Genomic DNA, 16,351 nt, shown 5'->3' on the forward strand with positions numbered 1-16,351 from the left:
AATAAGCATTGTCGCAAAGCAGCTTTACAGAATTTGAACGACTTAAAACATGAGATAATTTTATCCCTAATCTATCCCCAATGAGCAAGCCTGTGGCGACGGTGGCAAGGAAAAACTCCCTCAGACGACATGAAATCGAGAGGAACCAGACTCAAAAGGGAACCCATCCTCATTTGGGCAACGACAGACATAATTCGTACATTAACAGTTTTAACATGAAGTCGGTTTCGTGGATAACACTTCACTGATGGAAACTTGAGTGCAAAACTGTTCATGACAACTGCAGTCCTAAAGTGAGTTTCGAATGAAAGACTGGGGTCAATAATCACCCCGAGGTCTTTTAATGCTGCACGTGAAGAAACAAAAGGTCATCCATTTAATGAAACGAGTTCAGAGGTGTGGCCTAGAATTACTTTGATTGATAAAAAACCCTGAGAAGTTTAAAGTTTGAACTTTTGACAAGAAGCATATCCAGGTGGGAATCATGCCTCACATAAAAGAGCTATCTGAAGACCCAAGATCAAGAATTGTTAACTTACATAAGGCTGGAAAGGGTTACAAAGTCATCTCAAAGATTAAGTATTCATCAATCTACCGTCAGGCAAGTTGTCTATAAATGGAGATGATTAGGTATTGTGGCTACTCTGCCTAGAAGTGGGTGCCCCGCTAAGATGACCCCAAGAGCACAACGCAAAATCATTAATGAGGTAAAGAAGCTGAGAGTGACAGCAAAGGACTTGAAGATGTCATTAGAACTGGCTAACATCTCTGTTCAGGATTCAACAATACACAAAACAAGAAAGGAGTCCATGGCAGGACACCAAGAAGGAAGCCACTGCTGTCAAAAAAGAACATTGCTACACGCCTGAATTTTGCAAAAGAGCACTTGGACACTCCACAACGGTACTAAGAAAATGTTTTGTGGAGTGACGAAACCAAAATTGAACTATTTGGAAGGAACAAGCAGAACTCCATTTGGCGTAAAAAGGGCACTGTATATCAACATCAAAACATCATCCCTACAGTAAAGCATGGTGGCGGGAACATCATGATTTGGGCCTGCTTTGCTGCGTCAGGGCCTGGACAGCTTACCATCATTGAGGGGAAAATGAATTCCTAAATTCATCAAATTCTCCAGGATAACGAGAGGGTGTCTGTCTGTCAACTGAAGCTCAGAAGAGGCTGGGTGATGCAACACGATAATGACCCCAAACAAACAAACATCGCAGAAAATCCACAGCACAATGGTTTCAGAAGAACAAAATCCGCATTTTGGAGTGGCCTAGTCAGAGCCCAGATCTCAATCCTATTGAGATGCTGTGGAATGACTTGAAGACAGCCATACACAGAAGACAACCCAAGAATATGGAAGAGTTAAGGCAGTTCTGCAAAGAAGAACAGGCTAAAATTCCCCCTGCACGATGTGCAGGTCTGATTGGCAGTTACAGGAAGCGCCTGGTTGAGGTCACTGCTGCCAAAAGAGGGTCAACCAGCTATTAAATCCAAAAGGTTCACTTACTTTTTCCACCACTACGGGCAGCACGGTGGTGCAAGTGGTTAGCATGGTCGCCTCCCAGGAAGGTGGTTCTGGGTTCCAGCCCAGTGGCCAGCGAAGTTTTCTGTGTGGAGTTTGCATGTTCTCTCCGTGTCTGTGTGGATTTCCCCGAGTCCAAAGACATGAAGTTAGGTTAATATGGGACGGCCTTGAGCGAGGCACCCAACTCCCAAATGCTCCCTGGGCGCTTACCATGGCTGCTCTGGGTATACATGTGTGTGTGTGTTCACTGCTTCGGATGGGTTAAATGCAGAGAGGAATTTCACAAGTGTGTGATGAATAAAAGTTGTGCTTTCTTACTGTGAATAACTGTATAATAAAGTCATGAAAAAGTAGAATTTGTGTGTGTTGTGTCATGGTGTAGATCAGTACCTGTGACTCGGATGAAGATCAGATCACTTTTTATTACCAATAAAAACAGATAATTCCAAAGGGTTCACATACTTTTTTACTTTGACTCTTCCATCAAAAAAAAAAAAAAAAAGTCATTATTATTTAATCATGTTATGGTGTTGGTTCTCCATATGAAAATTACAAGTGGTGAATTTCCCAGTAAAACACTCGTGGAACACACACACACACACACACACACACACACACACACACCTTTTCCTAAAGCAGTTCTTCAATGTAAGCAAGCAAACTAGGGTTAGGCCATCCTTAAAAAAAAAAAATCTGTTTCCTGTCCACCGGGTGGGCAAAACAAATTTCAGTCGGGAGGGAGGGATTTATTTTTATTTATTTATTTTTTTATTATATATGGATGGATAAGAAATCGCAATGCTGTGTTTGCCTTTTCTTTCAGTACTTTTTTTTATTACAAAAGCAGACATTTAATAAAATGACAGTTAAATCAACTGAAACTTGTGCAAAAACTTTAAGTTAGCATTTTAAATGCTGACTGCAACATTTGCAAAACTTTTACAAAGGTACTTAAAATGTCCGACACACGGACTTTTTGTAGTTCTAAATCGAGCGTTAGGCCGAGTTCGGATGAAATTACACTATTAAAATGATCACTGAATGATTTGTTTTTCGGAATCTTTACCATTTTGTTGTTCGCTAGAATACCATTTTGCGATTTCACACTTCAGCAAATGTTTGAAAACTCCGGATCTCCTTCCTTCATGGTGGCTGCCATTTTTTTTTGTCCCGCACGGTGCGCGCGCAGAGCTGATTCGACAGGGCTTTCCACAAGCGCCGGCGGCAGCCACACAATTAAGTCCAGCCGGCTACTTTAATGACTATTTTTGTAGCCCACAGGCTCTAAATATTAAATTTTTGATTTTAATAAAATTAAATGTTTATCTAACGGACTGACAATAATGTCAAACTGAACCGTTGATCAAGCGAGAGTAACTCATCCGCGCTCCGACATGCGGTGTGCGCGCGCACTCAGCTGCGTGAATGTATCATGCACCGAAAATAAGAGATTTACAAGCCAGGAACGCCTCATGATGCAATACGCAAGAAAAGAAAGAAGATTTACTGCCATTTTACTTTGTACTTGAGTAAAGTGAATAAATAAATGGCCTGTGGAAAATACATTTAACCCTGGGAACTGCGTGCACAGGAGTTTATTTTGTATTTACTCCGCCCCGGCTACTTATTTGTCATGGCTGGCTAGTATGAGCCTTAGTGGAAAGCCCTGGGAATGCGGAAATGTCAAGTTCGATTTTAGATTTACGAACCCGAAAAAAATGTCGAAAAACCGGCATTAAAAAAAAAAAATTCACCCGCACAAACGGCACTCACCCGGCCGGTGGACCAGAAACAGAACATTTTTTAATAATGGCCTTATGAACATCTACACGCTGACTAGTGCGCAGTGAGACATGACTCTTGAATCATCTCTGGACAAACTCCACTTCTGATATACACAGTTATGTGCAAAATAATAGCAGTCTAACATCACTAAGGTGTTTAATTACTGATTTTGGCAGAAAAGATAATCCAACATGGGAAAAAAATAGGTGTAGCTGAGTAACGGGCAACCAACTGTTGATTCCGTCATGACATGTACTCTGCTAATTGGATGTAATTGACTCATTTAAAGAAAGGGGCGTGTTCAAATTAATAGTAGTGTGGAGTTCAATTAGTGAGGTCATTCATTCTGTGAAGAAACGGGTGTCAATTATGGCCCTTATTTAAAGAAGGAGGGCAGTAAATGTTGTACCTGCTGGTTTTAGCCCTTGCTCAGTGAGTAAAATGGGTCGTTTTAGACATTGTACCGAAGGAGAAAGAACTCTGATCAAGAAGTTGACTGGAAAGGGGAAAACAAAGTGCAGAAAATAATTGGCTGCTCAGCTAAAATGATCTGAAATGCTTTAAAATGGAAAACAAAACCCGAAACACGTGGTAGGGAAAAAATAAATACTACCATCCGCGTAGATCATAGAATAACAAGAATGGCAAAGAAGCATCCAATGATCAGCTCCAGGGAAATCAAAGAAGCTCTTCAGTTACCTGGGAGTACTGCAACAATCAGAAGACGCCTATGCGAAGCCAAACTATTTGCAAGGAACCCTCGTAAAGTACCGTTGCTGGAAAAAAGTGTTGAAAAGGTTACAGTTTGCCAAAGAACACATTGACTGGCCTAAAGGGAAGTGACGCAACATTCTACAGACAGATGAGAGCAAGATTGTTCTTATTGGGTCTAAAGGCCACAGACGGTTTGAGACGACCCCATAAACACTGAATTCAAGCCGCAGTACACTGAAGACTGTAAAACATGGAAGTGCAAGCATAATGGTTTGGGGATGTTTCTCATACTTTGGAGTCGGGCCCATTTATCGCATACCAGGCACCATGGACCAGTTTGAATATATCAAAATACTGGAAGAGGTCATGTTGCCTTATGCTGAAGAAGAAATGCCCTTGAAATGGGTGTGAAATGGGTGTTTCAGCCGGACAACGAGCCCAAACACACACCAGCAAGCGGGCAACATCCTGGTTCCAGACCAACGAGCTTGATGTTATGAAGTGGCCAGCCGGATCTCCAGACCTCAATCCGATTGAGAATTTGTGGCGTGACATCAAAAATGCTGTTTTTGATGCAAAACCCAAGAATGCAGAAGAACTGTGGAATGTAGTCCAGTCAGCTTGGGCTGGAATATCTCTTCACAGGTGTCAGATGTTAGTTGACTCCATGCCACACAGACATAAAGCAGTTATCAGAAATAAAAGGTTATACAACTAAATATTAGTTCAGTGATTAACAGAAAAGCTAAATCTGTAAACAAACTTCAGTTTATACTGCAAGTATTCGAGTTTGTAAACGGAAATGCAGACACTGCTCTTTTTTCTTCATTTTCAGTTTAAAATTGATATTTTGTTCACATGTGGCACGGTGGTGTAGTGGTTAGCGCTGTTGCCTCACAGCAAAAAGGTCCGGGTTCGAGCCCCGTGGCCGGCGAGGGCCTTTCTGTGTGGAGTTTGCATGTTCTCCCTGTGTCCGCGTGGGTTTCCTCCGGGTGCTCCGGTTTCCCCCACAGTCCAAAGACATGCAGGTTAGGTTAACTGGTGGCTCTAAATTGACCGTAGGTGTGAATGTGAGTGTGAATGGTTGTCTGTGTCTATGTGTCAGCCCTGTGATGACCTGGCGACTTGTCCAGGGTGTACTCCGCCTTTCGCCCGTAGTCAGCTGGGATAGGCTCCAGCTTGCCTGCGACCCTGTAGAACAGGATAAAGCGGCTGAGATGAGATTTTGTTCACGTTTTCATTCGGAATTGAATGTGCAGTGCTCCCAGTGCCTTTGTGTATATGGAAATAAATGCTATTATGAGGATTGAGCTTTTTCTCAGTTGTTTTAAGACACACTGCTATTATTGCACGAGTGTACAAAGGGGTGTGTCCTCGTGCCGACTCTCTTCAGCGTGTTCTTCTCCCTGCTGTTGCGCCACGCCTTCCGACAATCCAAAGACGGCATCTTCCTCCACACCAGGAGGCCTCTTCAACCTGGCACGCCTCCAAGCAAAGACTTAGGTGTGGAAGGTCCTCATCAGAGAGGTGCTCTTCGCAGAAGATGCTGCCCTCACCGAGGAAGCGCTACAGTGACTCATCACCCGCTTCGCAGATGCCTACAATGAGTTCGGGCTCACTATAAGCCTGAAGACCAACATCATGGGCCAGGATATCAGCAGAGCTCCCCACATCACTATCGGCAACCACACCCTCAAAGTGGTGGATAGGTTCACCTATCTGGGCTCCACCATCTCCAACAACTTCTCTCTCAACACCAAGCTGAGTGTGCGGATTGGTAAAGCAATAACAATGGCCTGTCTTGCGAAGAGAGTCTGGGACAACACCATGCTCACGACCAACACCAAAATGAGAGTGCATCAGGCCTACATGCTGAGCACTCTCCTCTATGGAAGCGAAGCATGGACCCTCTATTCCCACCAAGAACGCAGACTTCCACATGCGCTGTCTCAGAAGACTTCTGGGCATCACCTGGCAGGACCATGTCACCAACACCGATGTCCTGGCCAAGGCAGGGATGCCTAGCATGTTTGCCATGCTGACCCAGAGACGCCCGCACTGGCTAGGCCATGTCAGCCGCATCCCAAAGGACGTGCTGTATGGTGAGCTGGCCACAGGCTCCAGACCCACAGGACAACCCGCACTACGCTACAAGGACGTGTGCAAGCACAACCTGAGGGCAGGCAGCTTCAACACCACAGACCTGGAGACTGTGGCCTCAGACCGCACCGGCTGGTGGTCCACCACCAAGGCCATCCTTGGGGAAGCCCAGGAAAGGAGAGAGGAGGCTCTGACGACAGTGGAGACTGCAGTCGGCACGAACGGACACCCGACCAAGCAACTTCACCAGCAGCAACTGTAGCAAACTCACGCATCAGCCTATACAGTTTCTGGTTCAGAGTACGTCGTGCGCATTCTGGCTGCCGCTTCTCACCAGAGATTTTTTATTTTATTTTCTCTCCTTTTTTTTTTTTTTAATTTTTTCTGTGTTTGATGTTTGAGTGTTTTTGTCTGCCAGTTGCGGTGTAGCTCCGGACCCAGTTTTGGGCGTCGATTCCCTCCAGGCCTTGGTTCGCCGTGGGTGATGCCTGTGCTCCCAGCTATGGACTGCAGTGAGCTCGTTGCTCATTTTAACATCCAGCGCTCTGTGCTTTAATGCTTGGCGTGATGTTCCGAGCAATGTTGCTTGGTGGCGTCGCGGCGGTGGCTGGGGACATACCAGCGCTCTGCATGGCGGTGCTTCTGTGCTCGCTTTCTGGATCCATGGCATGGTGTTCGAGCGATGTTGCTGGCGGCGTCACGGCGGCTGTGCTGGAGACGCGGGACTTGTTTTCGTGCGCATTTTGGTGGGACTGTGGCTGCTACACCACAGGAATGACATCCTGACCTCTATTTGGTTTTCCTGCCTATTATTGTAAAGCAACCTTGGGTTTCGAGAAAGGTGCTCTCTCATCTCATCTCCTTATCTCTAGCCGCTTCATCCTGTTCTACAGGGTCGCAGGCAAGCTGGAGCCTATCCCAGCTGACTACGGGCGAAAGGCGGGGTACACCCTGGACAAGTCGCCAGGTCATCACAGGGCTGACACAGAGACACAGACAACCATTCACACTCACATTCACACCTACGGTCAATTTAGAGTCACCAGTTAACCTAACCTGCATGTCTTTGGACTGTGGGGGAAACCGGAGCACCCGGAGGAAACCCACGCGGACACGGGGAGAACATGCAAACTCCGCACAGAAAGGCCCTCGCCGGCCACGGGGCTCGAACCCGGACCTTCTTGCTGTGAGGCGACAGCGCTAACCACTACGCCACCGTGCTGCCCGAAAGGCGCTATATAAATTGAAATTATTATTATTATTCTACCAGGTGCTAGGGTGGCACAGTGGTGTAGTGGTTAGCGCTGTCGCCTCACAGCAAGAAGCTCCTGGGTTCAAGCCCCGTGGCCGGCGAGGGCCTTTCTGTGTGGAGTTTGCATGTTCTCCCCGTGTCCGCGTGGGTTTCCTCCGGGTGCTCCGGTTTCCCCCACAGTCCAAAGACATGCAGGTTAGGTTAACTGGTGACTCTAAATTGACCCATGAGATGAGATGAGATGAGATACTAGGCACTGCAACTCGACAACTGTTGGATGACCCCTGCTGCAGATCACCATGATCTTTCAAGATCGAAGGAGCCAACAACAAGTGTACAAATATCACCATCATGCCATTTAGACCACATTTAATTACCTGCCTTCCCTTCAGGTATTAAGATGTCAGACACATTAACCTGAAAGCAGACACTTAATTAATATCCAATTTAGTTTAAACAGCTGGTTCACTGACATGTGCTGATGTTTAGAGAACACAAGCACGCCCAAACATCTGGATAAACTTGTTTAACATTAGAGAAGGATTTTTTTTTTTTAGAAAAAAAAACAAAAACATTTATTAGGTCAGAAAACACAGAATGAACAAGTCAGGACCGAATGTTGTAAACAGTTGAGGCAGTCGGAAGCGTTAGCCTGCTAGCTAACATCCTGATACAGAGTGTGTAATAAAGCTACAGCTGAGTCAAACTAACAAAACAATAGCAATAATTACTCCGACATTCAGAAAATACAAAATACAGAGACTATTAACTACATATCCGGATAATATTTACGAAGATATATCTATATATCTATTTTATATACATGCCAGGGTTGTTTGTGCTAAAGAGACTAGCTATGTATCGGTGTCTTATGAAAACAGATGTGGAGGAAAATCCGCCTCGTTTAGCTCAAAACAATTCGGTAGAAATCGGATATTTACACGTTTGTTCTTACCCTGTTTGGTCAAAAATGTCCTCTTACAGCCTTCGCAAGCAAGGAACTGTCCTTGCGGGCATGCAGAGAGGCTGAGACAGCAGCAGCAGCATCCCCCGCTCACTTCAGCCCACAAAGTCCCTGCTGCTACTGAACCTCAGCCAATCGCCAGGGAAAGTGAACGCACCACGGCCTCGTCCTAATAGTCATCTGATGCGCCCTCGTTCACTTCCCCTTGAGGCGGCGTTGTTCCAAATGCCAACCTATGAACCCGTTTCTCATCATAATGACCCATCACAATAACGAGAATGTTTTATGGATCTCCATTACCCAGCATCTCATCATGAAATCTGCTCTCATAAGGACTTTATGACTCAGAAGCTCAATTATGACTTCCATTGCAGTAATGAGATCAAGTCACAATTTTGAGAAAATGGTCCAAATCAAAGAAAAGAAAGCACAACTTTATTCAATTCAATAAGCTTTATTAGGTTCCTACGGGGGCGGCACGGTGGTGTAGTGGTTAGCACTGTCACCTCACAGCAAGAAGGTCCGGGTTCGAGCCCCGGGGCCGGCGAGGGCCTTTCTGTGCGGAGTTTGCATGTTCTCCCCGTGTCCGTGTGGGTTTCCTCCGGGTGCTCCGGTTTCCCCCACAGTCCAAAGACATGCAGGTTAGGTTAACTGGTGACTCTAAATTGACCGTAGGTGTGAATGTGAGTGTGAATGGGTGTCTGTGTGTCAGCCCTGTGATGACCTGGCGACTCGTCCAGGGTGTACCCCGCCTTTCGCCCGTAGTCAGCTGGGATAGGCTCCAGCTTGCCTGCGACCCTGTAGAAGGATAAAGCGGCTAGAGATAATGAGATGAATGAGATGAGGTTCCTACGGAAGAGCGATAGTGCCACTAAGAAATACATATTTTTTTTACATTTCTGAGAAAGAAACTCAGAATTTTCGAGATTCAAGTCAAAAATTTCGAGAAACAATCTCAAAACTTGAGGAAAAAAGTCAAAAATTTCGAGAAAAAAGTCAAAAATTTCGAGAAAATAAACTTGAAATTTTCGAGAGAAAAAAAGTCACAAATTTAGGCTACCAGGAAGTACCAGGTCATTCAGAGCTGACGGAGACTTATTCTACATTCAGACTGCACCCTGAAACGACCCATATCCAATTTTTTTGCCCATATGCGACCTGTATCCGATTTGTTAGTGACAATCTGAACGACACAGATCCGATTTTTTCACATGGGACCCAGGCCGCTTGGATATGTGGTCCTAAATCCGATGCATATCCGATATTTTCACATGCGACTGCAGTCTGACCGGACAGGTCGCATTCATGCGACCTACACGTCATCAACAAGAGACAAACGTCACTATTCTGCGTTGGCTAATCCCGCCTCTTTGGTGGAAAACAACAACATTTGTACAGTTTTCAGAATTTAAATAGACTTTTATAGAATTGATCAAGCTAATGGTGGATTTGGTAGGGACCTGGATGTTGATCTGTTAGCCTGATTAAATAAAACAGTTTCTATAACTGATTTATAACTTAAATCATCCGGTATTACAAGATTATAAGATTGTTCTGGAAATTTCCAGTAATTTGACACCTTCGGTCTCATTAGTCTGCTGCCCACATTAATCAGATTATTGTGTGAGTTCCGCCGCCGCCACAAAAACCACATCGCCAGGTCTCGCCTCATCTCCATCGCAAACTGCACTGGTGTTTCTGCACCTTGAGCCAGCGCTGAGAGAAGTTGCAGAATTCAGCTGGCTATAAACAATCTAAATAAATATTTATAAAAATGTAGAAAAAGTTTATTAATATGACGAAATAAATATGTGCAAATTATTAAGCCTGAATTAAGAGTTTGGTAATACAGCGGCCGTATCCCAAATGACTGCCTACTGAAGCTCGAGTGCACTATATAGAGTTTAAAAATCCATTACTTCCTAGTAACATGTAGTGCACTTATATAGAAATTAGAGAGACATGTAGGAGTCAACCCTCGTTACCAGGCTACACGTTTTCATTTCAGTTCAGAAACAAAAACACACACGAGACCTCACACTTTAACACTAACCAGATAATTAAACAAACAAACAAACAAAAAAAGAAATCATTAAACATGAAGAGTGCGCTTTTTTTTGTTTACGTATTACGTAGATGTGCTTATTACGTGTCAATTTGCGCATGCGGGACACTTTTGGGTCATTTTCCGTTCATATTGGAGATCGCATACAAGTCTCATATAATTGGTAATGTGAACGGCCTAACAAAAAAATCGGATTTCACAACAAATCGGATGAGAGTCGTTTCAGGTTGCAGTCTGAACGTAGTGTCTGTCTGTGTGGCAGCGGGGGCGTGGTCAAGCGCCGGTCTGTGACAGGAGGGCAGAGTCAGGGAAGGTAAGTGGCAGAATCACTACACCGGAGAGCAATTAACCTCTGTGTGTGTGTGTGTGTGTGTGTGTGTGTCTTCCCAGTGACCGCGCCCTACTTAAAGAGGGAGAGCAGAGGAGCTCATCCCCGAACCAGACGCCGGTTGTGTGTGTCTGTGTTAGTCACTGGATGTTTCACTGAAAAGTGTGGTAATAAAAGCCGTGTTTGCGAACCTGATCTCTGTCCTGCCGTCCTCTGTGCTCCACGGCTTTTATTACCACACTTTTCAGTGAAACATCCAGTGACTGAGGTGGGGTTTACATTAGACCGTATCAGCGGATCATCAGATTAACGTTTTTAAAACGATTAGTGTGCACACAGCAACACCAATACACGATTCGCGTGCACACAGCAACACCAATACACGGATACGCTCGGCTCCGCAGGCATCCTGCGCTCCAAATCACTCCGCCCTGAACAGCGAGTGCCCTCTGGAGGGTGCGCACTCCGGCCCTTCGCAGCTCACAGAGCGCGCGAGTGAAGTGCACAAGCAGTGATTCAGGACTGAGCCGCTGTGTGTGTGATCCCAGCGCATATCACTTACCACTTGCAAGTGGAAGGATGGCAAGCCTAAAGACAATCATAACTACACAATGGGCAGTATTTGCATCAGTATTTGCAGTATTTTCATACTTTTATACTCTTTAATGAAAGGTGATACAAGGCGGAAGTCCGCGCCGTTTTTCAGCAGTCGCGTCACATGACCAACGCCAGCGAATCAGGAAGGTGGATGTCACAGTGACGTTCTCCAATGACGACGCCAGCTAGAGCTCAGCACAGCGTATCCGTGTATTCTCAATGTTTACACAGCACCGGACCAGACACGATCTAGATTGAATACGTGGACCCTGGCGGATTCCCGTTTCCCGGCGTTTTAATGTAAACAGACAGTGCATCCGCGAAGAAAACGAGACAGATACGGTCTAATGTAAACTTGGCCTAACACAGACACACACACAACCAGCGTCTGGTTCGGGGATGAGCTCCTCTGCTCTCCCTCTTTAAGTAGGGCGCGGTCACTGGGAAGACACACACAAACACAGGTTAATTGCTCTCAGGTGTAGTGATTCTGCCACTTACCTTCCCTGACTCCGCCCTCCTGTCACAGAACGGCGCTTGACCACGCCCCTGCTGCCACAGTCTGCTACTACTGTGTTTAGTGCTGCTGAAATGGACGACTTAATCAAATGTTATTTTGAGATTGGGTTTTGCTTATGTAGTGGTTCTGTGTTAGTCTCGAGCAAACAAAGTTGCTGCCTAGAAGTATTTGAATCTACGTGAATCACATCAACCGACTTCCTGTACCCCGGTTGTCACAACCATAGATATACATAGAAGACTAGATGCCTCACCGCAGACAAGCTTTTCCACAGAATTTGCGGTAAACTGAGGTAAGACCATTGAGGTGCTTAAATGTTTATACTCTTATCTCGCTGAAATTTTGACGTATATACAAATGGTTTGATTTCTTAAAATATTATTAATGTGGTTGTAATTCTGGGTGCTTGAACATGCTAAAATCGTACCTTTTCTCTTCAAAAACGACTTACTGCAGCTTTTAGTCAAAGTTGTGTTTCATGCTAGGCTAGCTCGTAGCACCAAGTAATTTTACATGGAAGGCCATGAGATATTTTCAATAACTGAAGTTGCACTTGCACATGGTTTTCATTTTCGGGTTGGTTAATTGAAAACACTGGTTGTGTCCCTATTTTTTAAGCTTAAGGCCCGGTCCCACTGGCCGATGGACACAAAACGTATGCAAAAAGGACACAGCGGACGAGCAAAATTTCGGGGGTGGCGCTATCCGTTTTCATCCGCTCCAGAAATGGACAAAATTGGCGAAAATTTGCGAAAACAGAACGGAAAAGAACGGACGTGGGTAGTATATAGCGAAGATGTTAAACGCATGTTCATAGGAAGCCTAGCGGATGAAAGCGGATGGAAGTGGATGACAGCTCCGAAGGGGTTACCGGTGATAACTGAGAAGCGGACGCATAGCGGATGAAGGGGATGCATCACGTACGCCTAACGGAAACAAAGGGGATGTTGCGCGGATGTATATCGGATGCAGACCGTTCACTGCGCATGCGGGGGGTATGAATTGCGTCTGCTCCGCGGATATAAAGGGATGCAGCACGCACGCCGTCAGCATAAAGCGGAAAGACGTGCTGGCAGCTACATCGATACATCTCTACTGAGATCCAGATGATTTTCTCCCCCTTTTTATACAAAATATCGATTGTCCGCTAGGTGTCCTTCTACATACTCTAGACATACTCCAGACATCCTAAATATATGAGATACATCCCAGATATAAACGCTTTGTCCGTTTTGAATACTTTATATACGAGATGCATACGCTTACATCCTTTCTATTTCCGTGCTACTAACGATGAATAGACGTTTCATGTACCTTATCTTTCCTCCCTCTTTCCGTTTTCAGCTGCAGCGGATGTGAGTTGCGAGGATGCCCAGAGGATGCAGAGAGGATACAGCAGACGTTTAACGGATGATGACGGACATAGAACGTTTGCTGCTCGTATATGTCGCGGATTTACATCGTACACGGCGGAAAGTTCATCCGTTCTAAAAGTTTTGTGCAGCTCAAAACTTTTTGCGCGGATGAAATCACAGTGGACGGATGCTCGATGGATAGAGCGTATGAAGCACGTATGCAATGTGTACACAACGGATGCATAGCGTTTTCCAACGGATGGCAAAGATATTTTTACGTTTTACATCCTCTTTGCATCCGTAAGTGCAGTGGGACCGGGCCTTTAGACTCCACCACATTGCCAAGATGACAACCCTTTCCTTCCAGAACAACAGCATGAGACAGAAGCACAACAAAGCAGTGCTGTTTAAAGGGCATTAGCCAAATATACAGTATAAAAATTTTCAAGGGGTATGAAGACTTATGCAAGCACAGCCCAGCCCAGCACTCACATTATGATTTACAGGAAATCAAAGTACTGACTTTGATGACAAGATGATGTGTGTCTGTGTGTTTTAATTGTAGATGTTTATATCAGTATGTTAATTTTATTTTACCTGCACATTGGAGCCTAGTCAAATGAAATTTCAGTCTTCTGTGCTAACATCTATTGACTTTGACATGATAATCAGCTTTGAATGTTCTTTTTGTAAATGTAAAGATATATTTTTATCCTTGGAAGTATAACCACGTGATTAATTAAATGCTTTTTTTTTTGTCACAAACTACCGTGAGTCGCTGTCACTGTTTTATACTATTACTTACTCGGGCAGTGCATTTGTTATTATGCTATGATGTGAGTGCATTAGGTTTTTGAGGTGGATGAAGTATTTCTGAAGTTTCAGAAGTGAGTAAGCTGTTTATTTAACTTTAGCTTCCCCTACGGCCCTATCACATGTAAAAATATTTTCACTAAAAATTGGAAATAAATTGTATGGTTATTTGTCCTAAGGCCGCAGTTATCCATAAGTATGCAGTGTTAGGCTTCTCACAGCATAGGAATTTCAGCATGTATTTTTTTAAAACATAAAATGATTATTCATCATTAATATCATAAATACATCCTTTTTTTTATATAACAAACCAAACCGTTTGAATATCGATTGAAATTTGAGGAAGTTACGGTCATCTGAAAAGTACATATCGCTACCAATACAATGTAATGGGTAAGCCAGCTGTCTGAGGTAAGATGGCCGCCATGTGCGGATGTTCGACTTCATTGACGGGCAACGGGGACAAGGCATCTAGGCTTCTATGTAAATCTATGGTCACAACTCTGAATTCCATGGCTTTGGTCTCAGCCATTCATGTCTACTGGCCGCGAGTGAGTGTCACTTCCATATGGAAGTCCACCTTCTACAGATTTCTGACACACTCTCGAAAATTTCGACTCTTTCTCAGAAGTTTCCAAATAAAATATAAAACCCTGGCCCTATTGCTCTGCCGTAGGTTCCCAAACACGGGATCTTCATACCTAATTTACAAAAAAAAAAACCTAATCTCAAATATTTCTAATTACAAATAATCAAATTTTAAATGTAAACTGATAAAATCTAACAAAAAATTAAAGATATTAATCTAGAAAAAAATATATTAAAAAAGCAAAAAAAAAAAAAAAGATATAATACATGGTTTGAAATTCGCGGTGGTCCGGTAGCCCGAGGCGACTTAATTTGTCATCTGGCGAGTAACTCCTGTCACTAGCCAGCCCGGCTGGCTAGTTGAAAATAAAAAATATATACACTACCGTTCAAAAGTTTGGGGTCACCCAGACAATTGTGTTTTCCATGAAAAGTCACACTTTTATTTACCACCATAAGTTGTAAAATGAATAGAAAATATAGTCAAGCCATTTTTTCTGGCCATTTTGAGCATTTAATCGACCCCACAAATGTGATGCTCCAGAAACTCAATCTGCTCAAAGGAAGGTCAGTTTTATAGCTTCTCTAAAGAGCTCAACTGTTTTCAGCTGTGCTAACATGATTGTACAAGGGTTTTCTAATCATCCATTAGCCTTCTGAGGCAATGAGCAAACACATTGTACCATTAGAACACTGGAGTGAGAGTTGCTGGAAATGGGCCTCTATACACCTATGGAGATATTGCACCAAAAACCAGACATTTGCAGCTAGAATAGTCATTTACCACATTAGCAATGTATAGAGTGCATTTCTGATTAGTTTAAAGTGATCTTCATTGAAAAGAACAGTGCTTTTCTTTCAAAAATAAGGACATTTCAAAGTGACCCCAAACTTTTGAACGGTAGTGTATGAAGCGAAGATTCAGACACACCGTCAACTAAAGCCACCACGTATTAAGCACGTGCTGTGTCTGTGTTAATCGATGTGTTTATCGGCAGGACGGAAAATACCGAAGAATTCCGAATCATATCGTGTACGAGTCAGGCTGTCGTTTTTTTCACTACTGCGCATGCATATAACGCATCTCGAATATCGCGGTAATCACGTGTAGTATTGGACCAGGTGGGTGGAGCACAGAAGCACAACAGGCCAGAACTGAGTTCTCAATGAACTATTTATTGCTAGCTTTTCAGCCTTTTATCACTTCCCAGCCACGCACACGTGCGCACACAATGTTCTGGTTGGGGAGAGAGAGCTCCCTTTCTCTGCTCTCCTCTCCTTTTAAAGGGCGCGGTCACTGGGGAATACATACAAACACAGGTTAATCCCCATCAGGTGCAATGATTCCACCACTTACCTTCCCTGACTCCGCCCTCCATTCACAGACCGCCGCTTGGCCACGCCCCCGCTGCCACATCACGTTATCAAATTCAATAGATGTGGCCGCATTATCGCCCATTTAAACACGTGTTTTTGTTGTTGTTTACATCTACATCTGCCAAAGCCACGTTGCGATGTGGAATTTTCTGAAAGGTGTACAGAAACCGCCAGAGATGGGGACAAAGCGACCTCGGTCTGAAGAGGAGAAAAAGGCTGCCGATAAAGCGTATGAGAAGGAGAAACGACAAAGGACTTGTAAGCAAACATGGGAGCAGGGTAGGCCTTGGTTGTGATACGATTTTTATGGAATAATTAATTTTTTTCAAGTTGATTCCTCGTCAATATGAAGCTCC

General features: G+C 44.2%; 1 protein-coding gene across 1 annotated transcript in view; it reads right to left on the reverse strand.

The window, feature by feature from the left end:
- The window catches only part of LOC132895413 (calcium/calmodulin-dependent protein kinase kinase 2), a 107,431-nt gene extending 98,962 nt beyond the window's left edge, over positions 1 to 8,469 (reverse strand). The window contains exon 1 of the mRNA XM_060935998.1: positions 8,344 to 8,469. The gene's annotated coding sequence lies outside the window, so the exon portion shown is untranslated. The remainder of the gene's footprint in view (positions 1 to 8,343) is intronic.
- Between the last annotated feature and the right edge of the window lie 7,882 nt (positions 8,470 to 16,351).

This window comes from Neoarius graeffei, chromosome 12, assembly GCF_027579695.1.
Source record: "Neoarius graeffei isolate fNeoGra1 chromosome 12, fNeoGra1.pri, whole genome shotgun sequence".
Taxonomy (NCBI): domain Eukaryota; kingdom Metazoa; phylum Chordata; class Actinopteri; order Siluriformes; family Ariidae; genus Neoarius; species Neoarius graeffei.